Source organism: Convolutriloba macropyga, chromosome 9, assembly GCF_964194025.1.
Source record: "Convolutriloba macropyga chromosome 9, txConMacr16.3, whole genome shotgun sequence".
Lineage (NCBI taxonomy): Eukaryota > Metazoa > Xenacoelomorpha > Acoela > Convolutidae > Convolutriloba > Convolutriloba macropyga.
This window is the reverse complement of record NC_134476.1, coordinates 63,722,443-63,747,837: the sequence shown is the minus strand read 5'-3', so window position 1 is coordinate 63,747,837 and position 25,395 is coordinate 63,722,443. Positions and strand designations below refer to the sequence as shown.

The following is a 25,395-nucleotide window of genomic DNA, read 5'->3' as shown; positions in this document are numbered from 1 at the left end:
GAGAGATGAATTGGGTCCGAGGAACCTGTTCAACCGGACATTGAACCGGAGGCATGACTTCAGTGGGTTTAGGCCGGTACTTGGGAAAATCATAGCTCAATTGCTTTTAGCCTAATTGTTGTGATAAACTTATTAAATAGGTAAGTATTAACTCTATTTGATAAGTTATATTTGAATGCACTCTGCGTTAGCGGAGTGCAGCCTAAAGAATGGAACTGAGCGATTTGCACTAACTTAAAAGTTAGTTTAATAAAGGGAAATTTTACAATTAGTATTGATGTTTCCGAGACAGTTCCAAATACCAAATATACAGTAAACGCAAGCAGGGGAACTATTAGAATGGCCTTTACAAGTATATGGGGTCTGTTTGGAGCAATGGTTATTGCTGAAATTGTCATTTACAAAAAGTATCCGCGCTCGATGAGCCTTAACTTTTTCGATCACCGAACTTAGTTTTGGCCACCAAATCGTCAATTTTAGTCCGAAATGACTCATTTTTTGTGGGCATGCTCCACTTGAGCCATAGTTGGGGATAAAATAAAAAAAATCTGGCACAGCGAACCATTTTGGACAAGTTTTCACCAATTTCCAAAAAAGTATCCGCGCTCGATGAGGCTTAACTTTTTCGATCACCGAACTTTGTTTTGGCCACCAAATCGTCAATTTTAGTCCGAATTGGCTCATTTTTGTGGGCATGCTTCACTTGAGCCATAGTTGGGGATAAAATAAAAAAAAATGGCACAGCGAACCATTTTGGACAAGTTTTTACCAATTTCCAAAAAAGTATCCGCGCTCGATGAGGCTTAACTTTTTCGATCACCGAGGCTTTTTGAGGCTCTAAAATGTGTAAATATCGAATAAAAGTAATCTATGAGGTTTGAATACTCAAAAGAAAAAGCCTACAACACCTGGTGTTCCCAAGCGGTCACCCATCCAAGTACTAACCAGGCCCAATGTTGCTTAACTTCGGTGATCGGACGAGAACCGGTGCATTCAACATGGTATGGTCGTAGGCATTTGCGTAAGTGGGGGCGAATTTATATACAACAGTATTATATTGTAGTCTTATATTCATATACAGGATCACTTTAACTCGCCGCCTTGCGGTTTGCAAAATAGTCACTTAATACATGCAATTTTAGCCACGTTTGTGTTATAATTTATGAAATTCGTAGCCATACAGTGTATTATGACCAACGCACAAACTTTTTGCTTCCAACCTTCCACAATACAGTGGAACGGCCCCAAAACAAGGGAGAGATGAATTGGGTCCGAGGAACCTGTTCAACCGGACATTGAACCGGAGGCATGACTTCAGTGGGTTTAGGCCGGTACTTGGGAAAATCATAGCTCAATTGCTTTCAGCCTAATTGTTGTGATAAACTTATTAAATAGGTAAGTATCAACTCTATTTGATAAGTTTTATTTGAATGCACTCTGCGTTAGCGGAGTGCAGCCTAAAGAATGGAACTGAGCGATTTGCACTAACTTAAAAGTTAGTTTAATAAAGGGAAATTTTACAATTAGTATTGATGTTTCCGAGACAGTTCCAAATACCAAATATACAGTAAACGCAAGCAGGGGAACTATTAGAATGGCCTTTACAAGTATATGGGGTGTGTTTGGAGCAATGGTTATTGCTGAAATTGTCATTTACAAAAAGTATCCGCGCTCGATGAGGCTTAACTTTTTCGATCACCGAACTTAGTTTTGGCCACCAAATCGTCAATTTTAGTCCGAAATGGCTCATTTTTTGTGGGCATGCTCCACTTGAGCCATAATTGGGGATAAAATAAAAAAATCTGGCACAGCGAACCATTTTGGACAAGTTTTCACCAATTTCCAAAAAAGTATCCGCGCTCGATGAGGCTTAACTTTTTCGATCACCGAACTTTGTTTTGGCCACCAAATCGTCAATTTTAGTCCGAATTGGCTCATTTTTTGTGGGCATGCTCCACTTGAGCCATAGTTGGGGATCAAATAAAAAAAAATGGCACAGCGAACCATTTTGGACAAGTTTTTACCAATTTCCAAAAAAGTATCCGCGCTCGATGAGGCTTAACTTTTTCGATCACCGAGGCTTTTTGAGGCTCTAAAATGTGTAAATATCGAATAAAAGTAATCTATGAGGTTTGAATACTCAAAAGAAAAAGCCTACAACACCTGGTGTTCCCAAGAGGTCACCCATCCAAGTACTAACCAGGCCCAATGTTGCTTAACTTCGGTGATCGGACGAGAACCGGTGCATTCAACATGGTATGGTCGTAGGCATTTGCGTAAGTGGGGGCGAATTTATATACAACAGTATTGTATTGTAGTCTTATATTCATATACAGGATCACTTTAACTCGCCGCCTTGCGGTTTGCAAAATAGTCACTTAATACATGCAATTTTAGCCACGTTTGTGTTATAATTTATGCAATTCGTAGCCATACAGTGTATTATGACCAACGCACAAACTTTTTGCTTCCAACCTTCCACAATACAGTGGAACGGCCCCAAAACAAGGGAGAGGTGAATTGGGTCCGAGGAACCTGTTCAACCGGACATTGAACCGGAGGCATGACTTCAGTGGGTTTAGGCCGGTACTTGGGAAAATCATAGCTCAATTGCTTTTAGCCTAATTGTTGTGATAAACTTATTAAATAAGTAAGTATCAACTCTATTTGATAAGTTTTATTTGAATGCACTCTGCGTTAGCGGAGTGCAGCCTAAAGAATGGAACTGAGCGATTTGCACTTAAAAGTTAGTTTAATAAAGGGAAATTTTACAATTAGTATTGATGTTTCCGAGACAGTTCCAAATACCAAATATACAGTAAACGCAAGCAGGTGAACTATTAGAATGGCCTTTACAAGTATATGGGGTGTGTTTGGAGCAATGGTTATTGCTGAAATTGTCATTTACAAAAAGTATCCGCGCTCGATGAGGCTTAAGTTTTTCGATCACCGAACTTAGTTTTGGCCACCAAATCGTCAATTTTAGTCCGAAATGGCTCATTTTTTGTATGCATGCTCCACTTGAGCCACAGTTGGGGATAAAATAAAAAAATCTGGCACAGCGAACCATTTTGGACAAGTTTTCACCAATTTCCAAAAAAGTATCCGCGCTCGATGAGGCTTAACTTTTTCGATCACCGAGGCTTTTTGAGGCTCTAAAATGTGTAAATATCGAATAAAAGTATTCTATGGGGTTTGAATACTCAAAAGAAAAAGCCTACAACACCTGGTGTTCCCAAGCGGTCACCCATCCAAGTACTAACCAGGCCCAATGTTGCTTAACTTCGGTGATCGGACGAGAACCGGTGCATTCAACATGGTATGGTCGTAGGCATTTGCGTAAGTGGGGGCGAATTTATATACAACAGTATTGTATTGTAGTCTTATATTCATATACAGGATCACTTTAACTCGCCGCCTTGCGGTTTGCAAAATAGTCACTTAATACATGCAATTTTAGCCACGTTTGTGTTATAATTTATGCAATTCGTAGCCATACAGTGTATTATGACCAACGCACAAACTTTTTGCTTCCAACCTTCCACAATACAGTGGAACGGCCCCAAAACAAGGGAGAGATGAATTGGGTCCGAGGAGCCTGTTCAACCGGACATTGAACCGGAGGAATGACTTCAGTGGGTTTAGGCCGGTACTTGGGAAAATCATAGCTCAATTGCTTTTAGCCTAATTGTTGTGATAAACTTATTAAATAGGTAAGTATCAACTCTATTTGATAAGTTTTATTTGAATGCACTCTGCGTTAGCGGAGTGCAGCCTAAAGAATGGAACTGAGCGATTTGCACTAACTTAAAAATTAGTTTAATAAAGGGAAATTTTACAATTAGTATTGATGTTTCCGAGACAGTTCCAAATACCAAATATACAGTAAACGCAAGCAAGGGAACTATTAGAAAGGCCTTTACAAGTATATGGGGTGTGTTTGGAGCAATGGTTATTGCTGAAATTGTCATTTACAAAAAGTATCCGCGCTCGATGAGCCTTAACCTTTTCGATCACCGAACTTAGTTTTGGCCACCAAATCGTCAATTTTAGTCCGAAATGGCTCATTTTTTGTGGGCATGCTCCACTTGAGCCATAGTTGGGGATAAAATAAAAAAATCTGGCACAGCGAACCATTTTGGACAAGTTTTCACCAATTTCCAAAAAAGTATCCGCGCTCGATTAGGCTTAACTTTTTCGATCATCGAACTTTGTTTGGGCCACCAAATCGTCAATTTTAGTCCGAATTGGCTCATTTTTTGTGGGCATGCTCCACTTGAGCCATAGTTGGGGATAAAATAAAAAAAAATTGGCACAGCGAACCATTTTGGACAAGTTTTTACCAATTTCCAAAAAAGTATCCGCGCTCGATGAGGCTTAACTTTTTCGATCACCGAGGCTTTTTGAGGCTCTAAAATGTGTAAATATCGAATAAAAGTATTCTATGAGGTTTGAATACTCAAAAGAAAAAGCCTACAACACCTGGTGTTCCCAAGCGGTCACCCATCCAAGTACTAACCAGGCCCAATTTTGCTTAACTTCGGTGATCGGACGAGAACCGGTGCATTCAACATGGTATGGTCGTAGGCATTTGCGTAAGTGGGGGCGAATTTATATACAACAGTTTTGTATTGTAGTCTTATATTCATATACAGGATCACTTTAACTCGCCTCCTTGCGGTTTGCAAAATAGTCACTTAATACATGCAATTTTAGCCACGTTTGTGTTATAATTTATGCAATTCGTAGCCATACAGTGTATTATGACCAACGCACAAACTTTTTGCTTCCAACCTTCCACAATACAGTGGAACGGCCCCAAAACAAGGGAGAGATGAATTGGGTCCGAGGAACCTGTTCAACCGGACATTGAACCGGAGGAATGACTTCAGTGGGTTTAGGCCGGTACTTGGGAAAATCATAGCTCAATTGCTTTTAGCCTAATTGTTGTGATAAACTTATAAAATAGGTAAGTATCAACTCTATTTGATAAGTTTTATTTGAATGCACTCTGCGTTAGCGGAGTGCAGCCTAAAGAATGGAACTCAGCGATTTGCACTAACTTAAAAGTTAGTTTAATAAAGGGAAATTTTACAATTAGTATTGATGTTTCCGAGGCAGTTCCAAATACCAAATATACAGTAAACGCAAGCAGGGGAACTATAAGAATGGCCTTTACAAGTATATGGGGTGTGTTTGGAGCAATGGTTATTGCTGAAATTGTCATTTACAAAAAGTATCCGCGCTCGATGAGCCTTAACTTTTTCGATCACCGAACTTAGTTTTGGCCACCAAATCGTCAATTTTAGTCCGAAATGGCTCATTTTTTGTGGGCATGCTCCACTTGAGCCATAGTTGGGGATAAAATAAAAAAATCTGGCACAGCGAACCATTTTGGACAAGTTTTTACCAATTTCCAAAAAAGTATCCGCGCTCGATTAGGCTTAACTTTTTCGATCATCGAACTTTGTTTTGGCCACCAAATCGTCAATTTTAGTCCGAATTGGCTCATTTTTTGTGGGCATGCTCCACTTGAGCCATAGTTGGGGATAAAATAAAAAAAAACTGGCACAGCGAACCATTTTGGACAAGTTTTTACCAATTTCCAAAAAAGTATCCGCGCTTGATGAGGCTTAACTTTTTCGATCACCGAGGCTTTTTGAGGCTCTAAAATGTGTAAATATCGAATAAAAGTATTCTATGAGGTTTGAATACTCAAAAGAAAAAGCCTACAACACCTGGTGTTCCCAAGCGGTCACCCATCCAAGTACTAACCAGGCCCAATGTTGCTTAACTTCGGTGATCGGACGAGAACCGGTGCATTCAACATGGTATGGTCGTAGGCATTTGCGTAAGTGGGAGCGAATTTATATACAACAGTATTGTATTGTAGTCTTATATTCATATACAGGATCACTTTAACTCGCCGCCTTGCGGTTTGCAAAATAGTCACTTATTACATGCAATTTTAGCCACGTTTGTGTTATAATTTATGCAATTCGTAGCCATACAGTGTATTATGACCAACGCACAAACTTTTTGCTTCCAACCTTCCACAATACAGTGGAACGGTCCCAAAACAAGGGAGAGATGAATTGGGTCCGAGGAACCTGTTCAACCGGACATTGAACCGGAGGAATGACTTCAGTGGGTTTAGGCCGGTACTTGGGAAAATCATAGCTCAATTGCTTTTAGCCTAATTGTTGTGATAAACTTATAAAATAGGTAAGTATCAACTCTATTTGATAAGTTTTATTTGAATGCACTCTGCGTTAGCGGAGTGCAGCCTAAAGAATGGAACTGAGCGATTTGCACTAACTTAAAAATTAGTTTAATAAAGGGAAATTTTACAATTAGTATTGATGTTTCCGAGACAGTTCCAAATACCAAATATACAGTAAACGCAAACAGGGGAACTATTAGAATGGCCTTTACAAGTATATGGGGTGTGTTTGGAGCAATGGTTATTGCTGAAATTGTCATTTACAAAAAGTATCCGCGCTCGATGAGCCTTAACTTTTTCGATCACCGAACATTGTTTTGGCCACCAAATCGTCAATTTTAGTCCGAATTGGCTCATTTTTTGTGGGCATGCTCCACTTGAGCCATAGTTGGGGATAAAATAAAAAAAATCTGGCACAGCGAACCATTTTGGACAAGTTTTTACCAATTTCCAAAAAAGTATCCGCGCTCGATGAGGCTTAACTTTTTCGATCACCGAGGCTTTTCGAGGCTCTAAAATGTGTAAATATCGAATAAAAGTATTCTATGAGGTTTGAATACTCAAAAGAAAAAGCCTACAACACCTGGTGTTCCCAAGTGGTCACCCATCCAAGTACTAACCAGGCCCAATGTTGCTTAACTTCGGTGATCGGACGAGAACCGGTGCATTCAACATGGTATGGTCGTAGGCATTTGCGTAAGTGGGGGCGAATTTATATACAACAGTATTGTATTGTAGTCTTATATTCATATACAGGATCACTTTAACTCGCCGCCTTGCGGTTTGCAAAATAGTCACTTAATACATGCAATTTTAGCCACGTTTGTGTTATAATTTATGCAATTCGTAGCCATACAGTGTAATATGACCAACGCACAAACTTTTTGCTTCCAACCTTCCACAATACAGTGGAACGGCCCCAAAACAAGGGAGAGATGAATTGGGTCCGAGGAACCTGTTCAACCGGACATTGAACCGGAGGCATGACTTCAGTGGGTTTAGGCCGGTACTTGGGAAAATCATAGCTCAATTGCTTTTAGCCTAATTGTTGTGATAAACTTATTAAATAGGTAAATATCAACTCTATTTGATAAGTTTTATTTGAATGCACTCTGCGTTAGCGGAGTGCTGCCTAAAGAATGGAACTCAGCGATTTGCACTAACTTAAAAGTTAGTTTAATAAAGGGAAATTTTACAATTAGTATTGATGTTTCCGAGACAGTTCCAAATACCAAATATACAGTAAACGCAAGCAGGGGAACTATTAGAATGGCCTTTACAAGTATATGGGGTGTGTTTGGAGCAACGGTTATTGCTGAAATTGTCATTTACAAAAAGTATCCGCGCTCGATGAGGCTTAACTTTTTCGATCACCGAACTTAGTTTTGGCCACCAAATCGTCAATTTTAGTCCGAAATGGCTCATTTTTTGTAGGCATGCTCCACTTGAGCCATAGTTGGGGATAAAAAAAAAGAATCTGGCACAGCGAACCATTTTGGACAAGTTTTCACCAATGTCCAAAAAAGTATCCGCGCTCGATGAGGCTTAACTTTTTCGATCACCGAGGCTTTTTGAGGCTCTAAAATGTGTAAATATCGAATAAAAGTATTCTATGAGGTTTGAATACTCAAAAGAAAAAGCCTACAAAACCTGCTGTTCCCAAGCGGTCACCCATCCAAGTACTAACCAGGCCCAATGTTGCTTAACTTCGGTGATCGGACGAGAACCGGTGCATTCAACATGGTATGGTCGTAGGCATTTGCGTAAGTGGGGGCGATTTTATATACAACAGTATTGTATTGTAGTCTTATATTCATATACAGGATCACTTTAACTCGCCGCCTTGCGGTTTGCAAAATAGTCACTTAATACATGCAATTTTAGCCACGTTTGTGTTATAATCTATGCAATTCGTAGCCATACAGTGTTTTATGACCAACGCACAAACTTTTTGCTTCCAACCTTCCACAATACAGTGGAACGGCCCCAAAACAAGGGAGAGATGAATTGGGTCCGAGGAACCTGTTCAACCGGACATTGAACCGGAGGCATGACTTCAGTGGGTTTAGGCCGGTACTTGGGAAAATCATAGCTCAATTGCTTTTAGCCTAATTGTTGTGATAAACTTATTAAATAGGTAAGTATCAACTCTATTTGATAGGTTTTATTTGAATGCACTCTGCGTTAGCGGAGTGCAGCCTAAGGAATGGAACTCAGCGATTTGCACTAACTTAAAAGTTAGTTTAATAAAGGGAAATTTTACAATTAGTATTGATGTTTCCGAGACAGTTCCAAATACCAAATATACAGTAAACGCAAGCAGGGGAACTATTAGAATGGCCTTTACAAGTATATGGGGTGTGTTTGGAGCAACGGTTATTGCTGAAATTGTCATTTACAAAAAGTATCCGCGCTCGATGAGGCTTAACTTTTTCGATCACCGAACTTAGTTTTGGCCACCAAATCGTCAATTTTAGTCCGAAATGGCTCATTTTTTGTAGGCATGCTCCACTTGAGCCATAGTTGGGGATAAAAAAAAAGAATCTGGCACAGCGAACCATTTTGGACAAGTTTTCACCAATGTCCAAAAAAGTATCCGCGCTCGATGAGGCTTAACTTTTTCGATCACCGAGGCTTTTTGAGGCTCTAAAATGTGTAAATATCGAATAAAAGTATTCTATGAGGTTTGAATACTCAAAAGAAAAAGCCTACAAAACCTGCTGTTCCCAAGCGGTCACCCATCCAAGTACTAACCAGGCCCAATGTTGCTTAACTTCGGTGATCGGACGAGAACCGGTGCATTCAACATGGTATGGTCGTAGGCATTTGCGTAAGTGGGGGCGATTTTATATACAACAGTATTGTATTATAGTCTTATATTCATATACAGGATCACTTTAACTCGCCGCCTTGCGGTTTGCAAAATAGTCACTTAATACATGCAATTTTAGCCACGTTTGTGTTATAATCTATGCAATTCGTAGCCATACAGTGTTTTATGACCAACGCACAAACTTTTTGCTTCCAACCTTCCACAATACAGTGGAACGGCCCCAAAACAAGGGAGAGATGAATTGGGTCCGAGGAACCTGTTCAACCGGACATTGAACCGGAGGCATGACTTCAGTGGGTTTAGGCCGGTACTTGGGAAAATCATAGCTCAATTGCTTTTAGCCTAATTGTTGTGATAAACTTATTAAATAGGTAAGTATCAACTCTATTTGATAAGTTTTATTTGAATGCACTCTGCGTTAGCGGAGTGCAGCCTAAAGAATGGAACTCAGCGATTTGCACTAACTTAAAAGTTAGTTTAATAAAGGGAAATTTTACAATTAGTATTGATGTTTCCGAGACAGTTCCAAATACCAAATATACAGTAAACGCAAGCAGGGGAACTATTAGAATGGCCTTTACAAGTATATGGGGTGTGTTTGGAGCAATGGTTATTGCTGAAATTGTCATTTACAAAAAGTATCCGCGCTCGATGAGGCTTAACTTTTTCGATCACCGAACTTAGTTTTGGCCACCAAATCGTCAATTTTAGTCCGAAATGGCTCATTTTTTGTAGGCATGCTCCACTTGAGCCATAGTTGGGGATAAAAAAAAAGAATCTGGCACAGCGAACCATTTTGGACAAGTTTTCACCAATGTCCAAAAAAGTATCCGCGCTCGATGAGGCTTAACTTTTTCGATCACCGAGGCTTTTTGAGGCTCTAAAATGTGTAAATATCGAATAAAAGTATTCTATGAGGTTTGAATACTCAAAAGAAAAAGCCTACAAAACCTGCTGTTCCCAAGCGGTCACCCATCCAAGTACTAACCAGGCCCAATGTTGCTTAACTTCGGTGATCGGACGAGAACCGGTGCATTCAACATGGTATGGTCGTAGGCATTTGCGTAAGTGGGGGCGATTTTATATACAACAGTATTGTATTGTAGTCTTATATTCATATACAGGATCACTTTAACTCGCCGCCTTGCGGTTTGCAAAATAGTCACTTAATACATGCAATTTTAGCCACGTTTGTGTTATAATTTATGCAATTCGTAGCCATACAGTGTTTTATGACCAACGCACAAACTTTTTGCTTCCAACCTTCCACAATACAGTGGAACGGCCCCAAAACAAGGGAGAGATGAATTGGGTCCGAGGAACCTGTTCAACCGGACATTGAACCGGAGGCATGACTTCAGTGGGTTTAGGCCGGTATTTGGGAAAATCATAGCTCAATTGCTTTTAGCCTAATTGTTGTGATAAACTTATTAAATAGGTAAATATTAACTCTATTTAATAAGTTTTATTTGAATGCACTCTGCGTTAGCGGAGTGCTGCCTAAAGAATGGAACTCAGCGATTTGCACTAACTTAAAAGTTAGTTTAATAAAGGGAAATTTTACAATTAGTATTGATGTTTCCGAGACAGTTCCAAATACCAAATATACAGTAAACGCAAGCAGGGGAACTATTAGAATGGCCTTTACAAGTATATGGGGTGTGTTTGGAGCAACGGTTATTGCTGAAATTGTCATTTACAAAAAGTATCCGCGCTCGATGAGGCTTAACTTTTTCGATCACCGAACTTAGTTTTGGCCACCAAATCGTCAATTTTAGTCCGAAATGGCTCATTTTTTGTAGGCATGCTCCACTTGAGCCATAGTTGGGGATAAAATAAAAAGAATCTGGCACAGCGAACCATTTTGGACAAGTTTTCACCAATGTCCAAAAAAGTATCCGCGCTCGATGAGGCTTAACTTTTTCGATCACCGAGGCTTTTTGAGGCTCTAAAATGTGTAAATATCGAATAAAAGTATTCTATGAGGTTTGAATACTCAAAAGAAAAAGCCTACAAAACCTGGTGTTCCCAAGCGGTCACCCATCCAAGTACTAACCAGGCCCAATGTTGCTTAACTTCGGTGATCGGACGAGAACCGGTGCATTCAACATGGTATGGTCGTAGGCATTTGCGTAAGTGGGGGCGAATTTATATACAACAGTATTGTATTGTAGTCTTATATTCATATACAGGATCACTTTAACTCGCCGCCTTGCGGTTTGCAAAATAGTCACTTAATACATGCAATTTTAGCCACGTTTGTGTTATAATTTATGCAATTCGTAGCCATACAGTGTTTTATGACCAACGCACAAACTTTTTGCTTCCAACCTTCCACAATACAGTGGAACGGCCCCAAAACAAGGGAGAGATGAATTGGGTCCGAGGAACCTGTTCAACCGGACATTGAACCGGAGGCATGACTTCAGTGGGTTTAGGCCTGTACTTGGGAAAATCATAGCTCAATTGCTTTTAGCCTAATTGTTGTGATAAACTTATTAAATAGGTAAGTATCAACTCTATTTGATAAGTTTTATTTGAATGCACTCTGCGTTAGCGGAGTGCAGCCTAAAGAATGGAACTGAGCGATTTGCAGTAACTTAAAAGTTAGTTTAATAAAGGGAAATTTTACAATTAGTATTGATGTTTCCGAGACAGTTCCAAATACCAAATATACAGTAAACGCAAGCAGGGGAACTATTAGAATGGCCTTTACAAGTATATGGGGTGTGTTTGGAGCAATGGTTATTGCTGAAATTGTCATTTACAAAAAGTATCCGCGCTCGATGAGGCTTAACTTTTTCGATCACCGAACTTAGTTTTGGCCACCAAATCGTCAATTTTAGTCCGAAATGGCTCATTTTTTGTAGGCATGCTCCACTTGAGCCATAGTTGGGGATAAAATAAAAAGAATCTGGCACAGCGAACCATTTTGGACAAGTTTTCACCAATGTCCAAAAAAGTATCCGCGCTCGATGAGGCTTAACTTTTCGATCACCGAGGCTTTTTGAGGCTCTAAAATGTGTAAATATCGAATAAAAGTATTCTATGAGGTTTGAATACTCAAAAGAAAAAGCCTACAAAACCTGGTGTTCCCAAGCGGTCACCCATCCAAGTACTAACCAGGCCCAATGTTGCTTAACTTCGGTGATCGGACGAGAACCGGTGCATTCAACATGGTATGGTCGTAGGCATTTGCGTAAGTGGGGGCGAATTTATATACAACAGTATTGTATTGTAGTCTTATATTCATATACAGGATCACTTTAACTCGCCGCCTTGCGGTTTGCAAAATAGTCACTTAATACATGCAATTTTAGCCACGTTTGTGTTATAATTTATGCAATTCGTAGCCATACAGTGTTTTATGACCAACGCACAAACTTTTTGCTTCCAACCTTCCACAATACAGTGGAACGGCCCCAAAACAAGGGAGAGATGAATTGGGTCCGAGGAACCTGTTCAACCGGACATTGAACCGGAGGCATGACTTCAGTGGGTTTAGGCCTGTACTTGGGAAAATCATAGCTCAATTGCTTTTAGCCTAATTGTTGTGATAAACTTATTAAATAGGTAAGTATCAACTCTATTTGATAAGTTTTATTTGAATGCACTCTGCGTTAGCGGAGTGCAGCCTAAAGAATGGAACTGAGCGATTTGCAGTAACTTAAAAGTTAGTTTAATAAAGGGAAATTTTACAATTAGTATTGATGTTTCCGAGACAGTTCCAAATACCAAATATACAGTAAACGCAAGCAGGGGAACTATTAGAATGGCCTTTACAAGTGTATGGGGTGTGTTTGGAGCAATGGTTATTGCTGAAATTGTCATTTACAAAAAGTATCCGCGCTCGATGAGGCTTAACTTTTTCGATCACCGAACTTAGTTTTGGCCACCAAATCGTCAATTTTAGTCCGAAACGGCTCATTTTTTGTAGGCATGCTCCACTTGAGCCATAGTTGGGGATAAAATAAAAAGAATCTGGCACAGCGAACCATTTTGGACAAGTTTTCACCAATGTCCAAAAAAGTATCCGCGCTCGATGAGGCTTAACTTTTTCGATCACCGAGGCTTTTTGAGGCTCTGAAATGTGTAAATATCGAATAAAAGTATTCTATGAGGTTTGAATACTCAAAAGAAAAAGCCTACAAAACCTGGTGTTCCCAAGCGGTCACCCATCCAAGTACTAACCAGGCCCAATGTTGCTTAACTTCGGTGATCGGACGAGAACCGGTGCATTCAACATGGTATGGTCGTAGGCATTTGCGTAAGTGGGGGCGAATTTATATACAACAGTATTGTATTGTAGTCTTATATTCATATACAGGATCACTTTTACTCGCCGCCTTGCGGTTTGCAAAATAGTCACTTAATACATGCAATTTTAGCCACGTTTGTGTTATAATTTATGCAATTCGTAGCCATACAGTGTATTATGACCAACGCACAAACTTTTTGCTTCCAACCTTCCACAATACAGTGGAACGGCCCCAAAACAAGGGAGAGATGAATTGGGTTCGAGGAACCTGTTCAACCGGACATTGAACCGGAGGCATGACTTCAGTGGGTTTAGGCCCGTACTTGGGAAAATCATAGCTCAATTGCTTTTAGCCTAATTGTTGTGATAAACTTATTAAATAGGTAAGTATCAACTCTATTTGATAAGTTTTATTTGAATGCACTCTGCGTTAGCGGAGTGCAGCCTAAAGAATGGAACTGAGCGATTTGCACTAACTTAAAAGTTAGTTTAATAAAGGGAAATTTTACAATTAGTATTGATGTTTCCGAGACAGTTCCAAATACCAAATATACAGTAAACGCAAGCAGGAGAACTATTAGAATGGCCTTTACAAGTATATGGGGGTGTGTTTGGAGCAATGGTTATTGCTGAAATTGTCATTTACAAAAAGTATCCGCGCTCGATGGGGCTTAACTTTTTCGATCACCGAACTTAGTTTTGGCCACCAAATCGTCAATTTTAGTCCGAAATGGCTCATTTTTTGTGGGCATGCTCCACTTGAGCCATAGTTGGGGATAAAATAAAAAAATCTGGCACAGCGAACCATTTTGGACAAGTTTTCACCAATTTCCAAAAAAGTATCCGCGCTCGATGAGGCTTAACTTTTTCGATCACCGAACTTTGTTTTGGCCACGAAATCGTCAATTTTAGTCCGAATTGGCTCATTTTTTGTGGGCATGCTCCACTTGAGCCATAGTTGGGGATAAAATAAAAAAAATCTGGCACAGCGAACCATTTTGGACAAGTTTTTACCAATTTCTAAAAAAGTATCCGCGCTCGATGAGGCTTAACTTTTTCGACCACCGAGGCTTTTTGAGGCTCTAAAATGTGTAAATATCGAATAAAAGTTTTCTATGAGGTTTGAATACTCAAAAGAAAAAGCCTACAACACCTGGTGTTCCCAAGCGGTCACCCATCCAAGTACTAACCAGGCCCAATGTTGCTTAACTTCGGTGATCGGACGAGAACCGGTGCATTCAACATGGTATGGTCGTAGGCATTTGCGTAAGTGGGGGCGAATTTATATACAACAGTATTGTATTGTAGTCTTATATTCATTTACAGGATCAATTTAACTCGCCGCCTTGCGGTTTGCAAAATAGTCACTTAATACATGCAATTTTAGCCACGTTTGTGTTATAATTTATGCAATTCGTAGCCATACAGTGTATTATGACCAATGCACAAACTTTTTGCTTCCAACCTTCCACAATACAGTGGAACGGCCCCAAAACAAGGGAGAGATGAATTGGGTCCGAGGAACCTGTTCAACCGGACATTGAACCGGAGGCATGACTTCAGTGGGTTTAGGCCGGTACTTGGGAAAATCATAGCTCAATTGCTTTTAGCCTAATTGTTGTGATAAACTTATTAAATAGGTAAGTATCAACTCTATTTGATAAGTTTTATTTGAATGCACTCTGCGTTAGCGGAGTGCAGTCTAAAGAATGGAACTGAGCGATTTGCACTAACTTAAAAGTTAGTTTAATAAAGGGAAATTTTACAATTAGTATTGATGTTTCCGAGACAGTTCCAAATACCAAATATACAGTAAACGCAAGCAGGGGAACTATTAGAATGGCCTTTACAAGTATATGGGGTGTGTTTGGAGCAATGGTTATTGCTGAAATTGTCATTTACAAAAAGTATCCGCGCTCGATGAGGCTTAACTTTTTCGATCACCGAACTTAGTTTTGGCCACCAAATCGTCAATTTTAGTCCGAAATGGCTCATTTTTTGTGGGCATGCTCCACTTGAGCCATAGTTGGGGATAAAATAAAAAAATCTGGCACAGTGAACCATTTTGGACAAGTTTTCACCAATTTCCAAAAAGTATCCGCGCTCGATGAGGCTTAACTTTTTCGGTCACCGAACTTTGTTTTGGCCACCAAATCGTCATTTTTAGTCCGAATTGGCTCATTTTTTGTGGGCATGCTCCACTTGAGCCATAGTTTGGGATAAAATAAAAAAAATCTGGCACAGCGAACCATTTTGGACAAGTTTTTACCAATTTCCAAAAAAGTATCCGCGCTCGATGAGGCTTAACTTTTTCGATCACCGAGGCTTTTTGAGGCTCTAAAATGTGTAAATATCGAATAAAAGTTTTCTATGAGGTTTGAATACTCAAAAGAAAAAGCCTACAACACCTGGTGTTCCCAAGCGGTCACCCATCCAAGTACTAACCAGGCCCAATGTTGCTTAACTTCGGTGATCGGACGAGAACCGGTGCATTCAACATGGTATGGTCGTAGGCATTTGCGTAAGTGGGAGCGAATTTATATACAACAGTATTATATTGTAGTCTTATATTCATATACAGGATCACTTTAACTCGCCGCCTTGCGGTTTGCAAAATAGTCACTTAATACATGCAATTTTAGCCACCTTTGTGTTATAATTTATGCAATTCGTAGCCATACAGTGTATTATGACCAACGCACAAACTTTTTGCTTCCAACCTTCCACAATACAGTGGAACGGCCCCAAAACAAGGGAGAGATGAATTGGGTCCGAGGAACCTGTTCAACCGGACATTGAACCGGAGGCATGACTTCAGTGGGTTTAGGCCGGTACTTGGGAAAATCATAGCTCAATTGCTTTTAGCCTAATTGTTGTGATAAACTTATTAAATAGGTAAGTATCAACTCTATTTGATAAGTTTTATTTGAATGCACTCTGCGTTAGCGGAGTGCAGCCTAAAGAATGGAACTGAGGGATTTGCACTAACTTAAAATTTAGTTTAATAAAGGGAAATTTTACAATTAGTATTGATGTTTCCGAGACAGTTCCAAATACCAAATATACAGTAAACGCAAGCAGGGGAACTATTAGAATGGCCTTTACAAGTATATGGGGTGTGTTTGGAGCAATGGTTATTGCTGAAATTGTCATTTACAAAAAGTATCCGCGCTCGATGAGGCTTAACTTTTTCGATCACCGAACTTAGTTTTGGCCACCAAATCGTCAATTTTAGTCCGAAATGGCTCATTTTTTGTGGGCATGCTCCACTTGAGCCATAGTTGGGGATAAAATAAAAAAATCTGGCACAGTGAACCATTTTGGACAAGTTTTCACCAATTTCCAAAAAAGTATCCGCGCTCGATGAGGCTTAACTTTTTCGATCACCGAACTTTGTTTTGGCCACCAAATCGTCATTTTTAGTCCTAATTGGCTCATTTTTTGTGGGCATGCTCCACTTGAGCCATAGTTTGGGATAAAATAAAAAAAATCTGGCACAGCGAACCATTTTGGACAAGTTTTTACCAACTTCCAAAAAAGTATCCGCGCTCGATGAGGCTTAACTTTTTCGATCACCGAGGCTTTTTGAGGCTCTAAAATGTGTAAATATCGAATAAAAGTTTTCTATGAGGTTTGAATACTCAAAAGAAAAAGCCTACAACACCTGGTGTTCCCAAGCGGTCACCCATCCAAGTACTAACCAGGCCCAATGTTGCTTAACTTCGGTGATCGGACGAGAACCGGTGCATTCAACATGGTATGGTCGTAGGCATTTGCGTAAGTGGGAGCGAATTTATAAACAACAGTATTGTATTGTAGTCTTATATTCATATACAGGATCACTTTAACTCGCCGCCTTGCGGTTTGCAAAATAGTCACTTAATACATGCAATTTTAGCCACCTTTGTGTTATAATTTATGCAATTCGTAGCCATACAGTGTATTATGACCAACGCACAAACTTTTTGCTTCCAACCTTCCACAATACAGTGGAACGGCCCCAAAACAAGGGAGAGATGAATTGGGTCCGAGGAACCTGTTCAACCGGACATTGAACCGGAGGCATGACTTCAGTGGGTTTAGGCCGGTACTTGGGAAAATCATAGCTCAATTGCTTTTAGCCTAATTGTTGTGATAAACTTATTAAATAGGTAAGTATCAACTCTATTTGATAAGTTTTATTTGAATGCACTCTGCGTTAGCGGAGTGCAGCCTAAAGAATGGAACTGAGCGATTTGCACTAACTTAAAAGTTAGTTTAATAAACGGAAATTTTACAATTAGTATTGATGTTTCCGAGACAGTTCCAAATACCAAATATACAGTAAACGCAAGCAGGGGAACTATTAGAATGGCCTTTACAAGTATATGGGGTGTGTTTGGAGCAATGGTTATTGCTGAAATTGTCATTTACAAAAAGTATCCGCGCTCGATGAGGCTTAACTTTTTCGATCACCGAGGATTTTGAGGCTCTAAAATGTGTAAATATCGAATAAAAGTTTTCTATGAGGTTTGAATACTCAAAAGAAAAAGCCTACAACACCTGGTGTTCCCAAGCGGTCACCCATCCAACTACTAACCAGGCCCAATGTTGCTTAACTTCGGTGATCGGACGAGAACCGGTGCATTCAACATGGTATGGTCGTAGGCATTTGCGTAAGTGGGAGCGAATTTATATACAACAGTATTGTATTGTAGTCTTATATTCATATACAGGATCACTTTAACTCGCCGCCTTGCGGTTTGCAAAATAGTCACTTAATACATGCAATTTTAGCCACGTTTGTGTTATAATTTATGCAATTCGTAGCCATACAGTGTATTATGACCAACGCACAAACTTTTTGCTTCCAACCTTCCACAATACAGTGGAACGGCCCCAAAACAAGGGAGAGATGAATTGGGTCCGAGGAACCTGTTCAACCGGACATTGAACCGGAGGCATGACTTCAGTGGGTTTAGGCCGGTACTTGGGAAAATCATAGCTCAATTGCTTTTAGCCTAATTGTTGTGATAAACTTATTAAATAGGTAAGTATCAACTCTATTTGATAAGTTTTATTTGAATGCACTCTGCGTTAGCGGAGTGCAGCCTAAAGAATGGAACTGAGCGATTTGCACTAACTTAAAAGTTAGTTTAATAAAGGGAAATTTTACAATTAGTATTGATGTTTCCGAGACAGTTCCAAATACCAAATATACAGTAAACGCAAGCAGGGGAACTATTAGAATGGCCTTTACAAGTATATGGGGTGTGTTTGGAGCAATGGTTATTGCTGAAATTGTCATTTACAAAAAGTATCCGCGCTCGATGAGGCTTAACTTTTTCGATCACCGAGGATTTTGAGGCTCTAAAATGTGTAAATATCGAATAAAAGTTTTCTATGAGGTTTGAATACTCAAAAGAAAAAGCCTACAACACCTGGTGTTCCCAAGCGGTCACCCATCCAACTACTAACCAGGCCCAATGTTGCTTAACTTCGGTGATCGGACGAGAACCGGTGCATTCAACATGGTATGGTCGTAGGCATTTGCGTAAGTGGGAGCGAATTTATATACAACAGTATTGTATTGTAGTCTTATATTCATATACAGGATCACTTTAACTCGCCGCCTTGCGGTTTGCAAAATAGTCACTTAATACATGCAATTTTAGCCACGTTTGTGTTATAATTTATGCAATTCGTAGCCATACAGTGTATTATGACCAACGCACAAACTTTTTGCTTCCAACCTTCCACAATACAGTGGAACGGCCCCAAAACAAGGGAGAGATTAATTGGGTCCGAGGAACCTGTTCAACCGGACATTGAACCGGAGGCATGACTTCAGTGGGTTTAGGCCGGTACTTGGGAAAATCATAGCTCAATTTCTTTTAGCCTAATTGTTGTGATAAACTTATTAAATAGGTAAGTATCAACTCTATTTGATAAGTTTTATTTGAATGCACTCTGCGTTAGCGGAGTGCAGCCTAAAGAATGGAACTGAGCGATTTGCACTAACTTAAAAGTTAGTTTAATAAAGGGAAATTTTACAATTAGTATTGATGTTTCCGAGACAGTTCCAAATACCAAATATACAGTAAACGCAAGCAGGGGAACTATTAGAATGGCCTTTACAAGTATATGGGGTGTGTTTGGAGCAATGGTTATTGCTGAAATTGTCATTTACAAAAAGTATCCGCGCTCGATGAGGCTTAACTTTTTCGATCACCGAACTTAGTTTTGGCCACCAAATCGTCAATTTTAGTCCGAAATGGCTCATTTCTTGTGGGCATGCTCCACTTGAGCCATAGTTGGGGATAAAATAAAGAAATCTGGCACAGCGAACCATTTTGGACAAGTTTTCACCAATTTCCAAAAAAGTATCCGCGCTCGATGAGGCTTAACTTTTTCGATCACCGAACTTTGTTTTGGACACCAAACCGTCAATTTTAGTCCGAATTGGCTCATTTTTTGTGGGCATGCTCCACTTGAGCCATAGTTGGGGATAAAATAAAAAAAAATCTGGCACAGCGAACCATTTTGGACAAGTTTTTACCAATTTCCAAAAAAGTATCCGCGCTCGATGAGGCTTAACTTTTTCGATCACCGAGGCTTTTTGAGGCTCTAAAATGTGCAAATATCGAATAAAAGTTTTCTATGAGGTTTGAATACTCAAAAGAAAAAGCCTACAACACCTGGTGTTCCCAAGCGGTCACCCATCCAAGTACTAACCAGGCCCAATGTTGCTTAACTTCGGTGATCGGACGAGAACCGGTGCATTCAACATGGTATGGTCGTAGGCATTTGCGTAAGTGGGGGCGAATTTATATACAACAGTATTGTATTGTAGTCTTATATTCATTTACAGGATCACTTTAACTCGCCGCCTTGCGGTTTGCAAAATAGTCACTTAATACATGCAATTTTAGCCATGTTTGTGTTATAATTTATGCAATTCGTAGCCATACAGTGTATTATGACCAACGCACAAACTTTTTGCTTCCAACCTTCCACAATACAGTGGAACGGCCCCAAAACAAGGGAGAGATGAATTGGGTCCGAGGAACCTGTTCAACCGGACATTGAACCGGAGGCATGACTTCAGTGGGTTTAGGCCGGTACTTGGGAAAATCATAGCTCAATTGCTTTTAGCCTAATTGTTGTGATAAACTTATTAAATAGGTAAGTATCAACTCTATTTGATAAGTTTTATTTGAATGCACTCTGCGTTAGCGGAGTGCAGCCTAAAGAATGGAACTGAGCGATTTGCACTAACTTAAAAGTTAGTTTAATAAAGGGAAATTTTACAATTAGTATTGATGTTTCCGAGACAGTTCCAAATACCAAATATACAGTAAACGCAAGCAGGTGAACTATTAGAATGGCCTTTACAAGTATATGGGGTGTGTTTGGAGCAATGGTTATTGCTGAAATTGTCATTTACAAAAAGTATCCGCGCTCGATGAGGCTTAACTTTTTCGATCACCGAACTTAGTTTTGGCCACCAAATCGTCAATTTTAGTCCGAAATGGCTCATTTTTTGTGGGCATGCTCCACTTGAGCCATAGTTGGGGATAAAATAAAAAAATCTGGCACAACGAACCATTTTGGACAAGTTTTCACCAATTTCCTAAAAAGTATCCGCGCTCGATGAGGCTTAACTTTTTCGATCACCGAACTTTGTTTTGGCCACCAAATCGTCAATTTTAGTCCGAATTGGCTCATTTTTTGTGGGCATGCTCCACTTGAGCCATAGTTGGGGATAAAATAAAAAAAACTGGCACAGCGAACCATTTTGGACAAGTTTTTACCAATTTCCAAAAAAGTATCCGCGCTCGATGAGGCTTAACTTTTTCGATCACCGAGGCTTTTTGAGGCTCTAAAATGTGTAAATATCGAATAAAAGTTTTCTATGAGGTTTGAATACTCAAAACAAAAAGCCTACAACACCTGGTGTTCCCAAGCGGTCACCCATCCAAGTACTAACCAGGCCCAATGTTGCTTAACTTCGGTGATCGGACGAGAACCGGTGCATTCAACATGGTATGGTCGTAGGCATTTGCGTAAGTGGGAGCGAATTTATATACAACAGTATGGTATTGTAGTCTTATATTCATATACAGGATCACTTTAACTCGCCGCCTTGCGGTTTGCAAAATAGTCACTTAATACATGCAATTTTAGCCACGTTTGTGTTATAATTTATGAAATTCGTAGCCATACAGTGTATTATGACCAACGCACAAAATTTTGCTTCCAACCTTCCACAATACAGTGGAACGGCCCCAAAACAAGGGAGAGATGAATTGGGTCCGAGGAACCTGTTCAACCGGACATTGAACCGGAGGCATGACTTCAGTGGGTTTAGGCCGGTACTTGGGAAAATCATAGCTCAATTGCTTTTAGCCTAATTGTTGTGATAAACTTATTAAATAGGTAAGTATCAACTCTATTTGATAAGTTTTATTTGAATGCACTCTGCGTTAGCGGAGTGCAGCCTAAAGAATGGAACTCAGCGATTTGCACTAACTTAAAAGTTAGTTTAATAAAGGGAAATTTTACAATTAGTATTGATGTTTCCGAGACAGTTCCAAATACCAAATATACAGTAAACGCAAGCAGGGGAACTATTAGAATGGCCTTTACAAGTATATGGGGTGTGTTTGGAGCAATGGTTATTGCTGAAATTGTCATTTACAAAAAGTATCCGCGCTCGATGAGGCTTAACTTTTTCGATCACCGAACTTTGTTTTGGCCACCAAATCGTCAATTTTAGTCCGAATTGGCTCATTTTTTGTGGGCATGCTCCACTTGAGCCATAGTTGGGGATAAAATAAAAAAAACTGGCACAGCGAACCATTTTGGACAAGTTTTTACCAATTTCCAAAAAAGTATCCGCGCTCGATGAGGCTTAACTTTTTCGATCACCGAGGCTTTTTGAGGCTCTAAAATGTGTAAATATCGAATAAAAGTTTTCTATGAGGTTTGAATACTCAAAAGAAAAAGCCTACAACACCTGGTGTTCCCAAGCGGTCACCCATCCAAGTACTAACCAGGCCCAATGTTGCTTAACTTCGGTGATCGGACGAGAACCGGTGCATTCAACATGGTATGGTCGTAGGCATTTGCGTAAGTGGGAGCGAATTTATATACAACAGTATTGTATTGTAGTCTTATATTCATATACAGGATCACTTTAACTCGCCGCCTTGCGGTTTGCAAAATAGTCACTTAATACATGCAATTTTAGCCACGTTTGTGTTATAATTTATGAAATTCGTAGCCATACAGTGTATTATGACCAACGCACAAACTTTTTGCTTCCAACCTTCCACAATACAGTGGAACGGCGCCAAAACAAGGGAGAGATGAATTGGGTCCGAGGAACCTGTTCAACCGGACATTGAACCGGAGGCATGACTTCAGTGGGTTTAGGCCGGTACTTGGGAAAAACATAGCTCAATTGCTTTTAGCCTAATTGTTGTGATAAACTTATTAAATAGGTAAGTATCAACTCTATTTGATAGGTTTTATTTGAATGCACTCTGCGTTAGCGGAGTGCAGCCTAAAGAATGGAACTCAGCGATTTGCACTAACTTAAAAGTTAGTTTAATAAAGGGAAATTTTACAATTAGTATTGATGTTTCCGAGACAGTTCCAAATACCAAATATACAGTAAACGCAAGCAGGGGAACTATTAGAATGGCCTTTACAAGTATATGGGGTGTGTTTGGAGCAATGGTTATTGCTGAAATTGTCATTTACAAAAAGTATCCGCGCTCGATGAGGCTTAACTTTTTCGATCACCGAACTTTGTTTTGGCCACCAAATCGTCAATTTTAGTCCGAATTGGCTCATTTTTTGTGGGCATGCTCCACTTGAGCCATAGTTGGGGACAAAATAAAAAAAACTGGCACAGCGAACCATTTTGGACAAGTTTTTACCAATTTCCAAAAAAGTATCCGCGCTCGATGAGGCTTAACTTTTTCGATCACCGAGGCTTTTTGAGGCTCTAGAATGTGTAAATATCGAATAAAAGTTTTCTATGAGGTTTGAATACTCAAAAAAAAAGCCTACAACACCTGGTGTTCCCAAGCGGTCACCCATCCAAGTACTAACCAGGCCCAATGTTGCTTAACTTCGGTGATCGGACGAGAACCGGTGCATTCAACATGGTATGGTCGTAGGCATTTGCGTAAGTGGGAGCGAATTTATATACAACAGTATTGTATTGTAGTCTTATATTCATATACAGGATCACTTTAACTCGCCGCCTTGCGGTTTGCAAAATAGTCACTTATTACATGCAATTTTAGCCACGTTTGTGTTATAATTTATGAAATTCGTAGCCATACAGTGTATTATGACCAACGCACAAACTTTTTGCTTCCAACCTTCCACAATACAGTGGAACGGCCCCAAAACAAGGGAGAGATGAATTGGGTCCGAGGAACCTGTTCAACCGGACATTGAACCGGAGGCATGACTTCAGTGGGTTTAGGCCGGTACTTGGGAAAAACATAGCTCAATTGCTTTTAGCCTAATTGTTGTGATAAACTTATTAAATAGGTAAGTATCAACTCTATTTGATAGGTTTTATTTGAATGCACTCTGCGTTAGCGGAGTGCAGCCTAAAGAATGGAACTCAGCGATTTGCACTAACTTAAAAGTTAGTTTAATAAAGGGAAATTTTACAATTAGTATTGATGTTTCCGAGACAGTTCCAAATACCAAATATACAGTAAACGCAAGCAGGGGAACTATTAGAATGGCCTTTACAAGTATATGGGGTGTGTTTGGAGCAATGGTTATTGCTGAAATTGTCATTTACAAAAAGTATCCGCGCTCGATGAGGCTTAACTTTTTCGATCACCGAACTTAGTTTTGGCCACCAAATCGTCAATTATAGTCCGAAATGGCTCATTTTTTGTGGGCATGCTCCACTTGAGCCATAGTTGGGGATAAAATAAAAAAATCTGGCACAGCGAACCATTTTGGACAAGTTTTCACCAATTTCCAAAAAAGTATCCGCGCTCGATGAGGCTTAACATTTTCGATCACCGAACTTTGTTTTGGCCACCAAATCGTCAATTTTAGTCCGAATTGGCTCATTTTTTGTGGGCATGCTCCACTTGACCCATAGTTGGGGATAAAATAAAAAAAAACTGGCACAGCGAACCATTTTGGACAAGTTTTTACCAATTTCCAAAAAAGTATCCGCGCTCGATGAGGCTTAACTTTTTCGATCACCGAGGCTTTTTGAGGCTCTAAAATGTGTAAATATCGAATAAAAGTTTTCTATGAGGTTTGAATACTCAAAAGAAAAAGCCTACAACACCTGGTGTTCCCAAGCGGTCACCCATCCAAGTACTAACCAGGCCCAATGTTGCTTAACTTCGGTGATCGGACGAGAACCGGTGCATTCAACATGGTATGGTCGTAGGCATTTGCGTAAGTGGGAGCGAATTTATATACAACAGTATTGTATTGTAGTCTTATATTCATATACAGGATCACTTTAACTCGCCGCCTTGCGGTTTGCAAAATAGTCACTTAACACATGCAATTATAGCCACGTTTGTGTTATAATTTATGCAATTCGTATATGCCATACAGTGTATTATGACCAACGCACAAACTTTTTGCTTCCAACCTTCCACAATACAGTTGAACGGCCCCAAAACAAGGGAGAGATCAATTGGGTCCGAGGAACCTGTTCAACCGGACATTGAACCGGAGGCATGACTTCAGTGGGTTTAGGCCGGTACTTGGGAAAATCATAGCTCAATTGCTTTTAGCCTAATTGTTGTGATAAACTTATTAAATAGGTAAGTATCAACTCTATTTGATAAGTTTTATTTGAATGCACTCTGCGTTAGCGGAGTGCAGCCTAAAGAATGGAACTGAGCGATTTGCACTAACTTAAAAGTTAGTTTAATAAAGGGAAATTTTACAATTAGTATTGATGTTTCCGAGACAGTTCCAAATACCAAATATACAGTAAACGCAAGCAGGGGAACTATTAAAATGGCCTTTACAAGTATATGGGGTGTGTTTGGAGCAATGGTTATTGCTGAAATTGTCATTTACAAAAAGTAT

The 25,395-nt window shown here is 39.7% G+C and overlaps 22 non-coding genes across 22 annotated transcripts; all 22 read right to left on the bottom strand.

The window, feature by feature from the left end:
* Positions 1–896: 896 nt before the first annotated feature.
* Positions 897–1,015, bottom strand: LOC142346637 (5S ribosomal RNA). Its single transcript, XR_012759685.1, has one exon. It is a non-coding gene; the product is annotated as a 5S ribosomal RNA (ribosomal RNA).
* Positions 1,016–2,151: 1,136 nt separating this feature from the next.
* Positions 2,152–2,270, bottom strand: LOC142347552 (5S ribosomal RNA). Its single transcript, XR_012760538.1, has one exon. It is a non-coding gene; the product is annotated as a 5S ribosomal RNA (ribosomal RNA).
* A 944-nt stretch (positions 2,271–3,214) lies between these two features.
* LOC142346636 (5S ribosomal RNA) lies at positions 3,215–3,333 on the bottom strand. The gene has a single exon (XR_012759684.1). It is a non-coding gene; the product is annotated as a 5S ribosomal RNA (ribosomal RNA).
* A 1,137-nt stretch (positions 3,334–4,470) lies between these two features.
* On the bottom strand, positions 4,471–4,589 carry LOC142347042 (5S ribosomal RNA). The gene has a single exon (XR_012760068.1). It is a non-coding gene; the product is annotated as a 5S ribosomal RNA (ribosomal RNA).
* A 1,137-nt stretch (positions 4,590–5,726) lies between these two features.
* Positions 5,727–5,845, bottom strand: LOC142346635 (5S ribosomal RNA). Its single transcript, XR_012759683.1, has one exon. It is a non-coding gene; the product is annotated as a 5S ribosomal RNA (ribosomal RNA).
* A 949-nt stretch (positions 5,846–6,794) lies between these two features.
* LOC142347668 (5S ribosomal RNA) lies at positions 6,795–6,913 on the bottom strand. Its single transcript, XR_012760649.1, has one exon. It is a non-coding gene; the product is annotated as a 5S ribosomal RNA (ribosomal RNA).
* Positions 6,914–7,861: 948 nt separating this feature from the next.
* LOC142347209 (5S ribosomal RNA) lies at positions 7,862–7,980 on the bottom strand. Its single transcript, XR_012760224.1, has one exon. It is a non-coding gene; the product is annotated as a 5S ribosomal RNA (ribosomal RNA).
* Positions 7,981–8,928: 948 nt separating this feature from the next.
* On the bottom strand, positions 8,929–9,047 carry LOC142347208 (5S ribosomal RNA). Its single transcript, XR_012760223.1, has one exon. It is a non-coding gene; the product is annotated as a 5S ribosomal RNA (ribosomal RNA).
* A 948-nt stretch (positions 9,048–9,995) lies between these two features.
* Positions 9,996–10,114, bottom strand: LOC142347207 (5S ribosomal RNA). The gene has a single exon (XR_012760222.1). It is a non-coding gene; the product is annotated as a 5S ribosomal RNA (ribosomal RNA).
* A 949-nt stretch (positions 10,115–11,063) lies between these two features.
* Positions 11,064–11,182, bottom strand: LOC142347098 (5S ribosomal RNA). Its single transcript, XR_012760121.1, has one exon. It is a non-coding gene; the product is annotated as a 5S ribosomal RNA (ribosomal RNA).
* Positions 11,183–12,130: 948 nt separating this feature from the next.
* Positions 12,131–12,249, bottom strand: LOC142347097 (5S ribosomal RNA). The gene has a single exon (XR_012760120.1). It is a non-coding gene; the product is annotated as a 5S ribosomal RNA (ribosomal RNA).
* Positions 12,250–13,198: 949 nt separating this feature from the next.
* LOC142347096 (5S ribosomal RNA) lies at positions 13,199–13,317 on the bottom strand. Its single transcript, XR_012760119.1, has one exon. It is a non-coding gene; the product is annotated as a 5S ribosomal RNA (ribosomal RNA).
* A 1,138-nt stretch (positions 13,318–14,455) lies between these two features.
* LOC142346634 (5S ribosomal RNA) lies at positions 14,456–14,574 on the bottom strand. The gene has a single exon (XR_012759682.1). It is a non-coding gene; the product is annotated as a 5S ribosomal RNA (ribosomal RNA).
* A 1,136-nt stretch (positions 14,575–15,710) lies between these two features.
* LOC142346632 (5S ribosomal RNA) lies at positions 15,711–15,829 on the bottom strand. Its single transcript, XR_012759680.1, has one exon. It is a non-coding gene; the product is annotated as a 5S ribosomal RNA (ribosomal RNA).
* A 1,137-nt stretch (positions 15,830–16,966) lies between these two features.
* LOC142346630 (5S ribosomal RNA) lies at positions 16,967–17,085 on the bottom strand. Its single transcript, XR_012759679.1, has one exon. It is a non-coding gene; the product is annotated as a 5S ribosomal RNA (ribosomal RNA).
* Positions 17,086–17,844: 759 nt separating this feature from the next.
* Positions 17,845–17,963, bottom strand: LOC142347031 (5S ribosomal RNA). Its single transcript, XR_012760058.1, has one exon. It is a non-coding gene; the product is annotated as a 5S ribosomal RNA (ribosomal RNA).
* A 759-nt stretch (positions 17,964–18,722) lies between these two features.
* LOC142347030 (5S ribosomal RNA) lies at positions 18,723–18,841 on the bottom strand. Its single transcript, XR_012760057.1, has one exon. It is a non-coding gene; the product is annotated as a 5S ribosomal RNA (ribosomal RNA).
* Positions 18,842–19,979: 1,138 nt separating this feature from the next.
* LOC142346629 (5S ribosomal RNA) lies at positions 19,980–20,098 on the bottom strand. The gene has a single exon (XR_012759678.1). It is a non-coding gene; the product is annotated as a 5S ribosomal RNA (ribosomal RNA).
* Positions 20,099–21,234: 1,136 nt separating this feature from the next.
* Positions 21,235–21,353, bottom strand: LOC142346628 (5S ribosomal RNA). Its single transcript, XR_012759677.1, has one exon. It is a non-coding gene; the product is annotated as a 5S ribosomal RNA (ribosomal RNA).
* Positions 21,354–22,300: 947 nt separating this feature from the next.
* LOC142346627 (5S ribosomal RNA) lies at positions 22,301–22,419 on the bottom strand. The gene has a single exon (XR_012759676.1). It is a non-coding gene; the product is annotated as a 5S ribosomal RNA (ribosomal RNA).
* A 947-nt stretch (positions 22,420–23,366) lies between these two features.
* On the bottom strand, positions 23,367–23,485 carry LOC142346626 (5S ribosomal RNA). The gene has a single exon (XR_012759675.1). It is a non-coding gene; the product is annotated as a 5S ribosomal RNA (ribosomal RNA).
* Positions 23,486–24,622: 1,137 nt separating this feature from the next.
* Positions 24,623–24,741, bottom strand: LOC142346625 (5S ribosomal RNA). The gene has a single exon (XR_012759674.1). It is a non-coding gene; the product is annotated as a 5S ribosomal RNA (ribosomal RNA).
* Between the last annotated feature and the right edge of the window lie 654 nt (positions 24,742–25,395).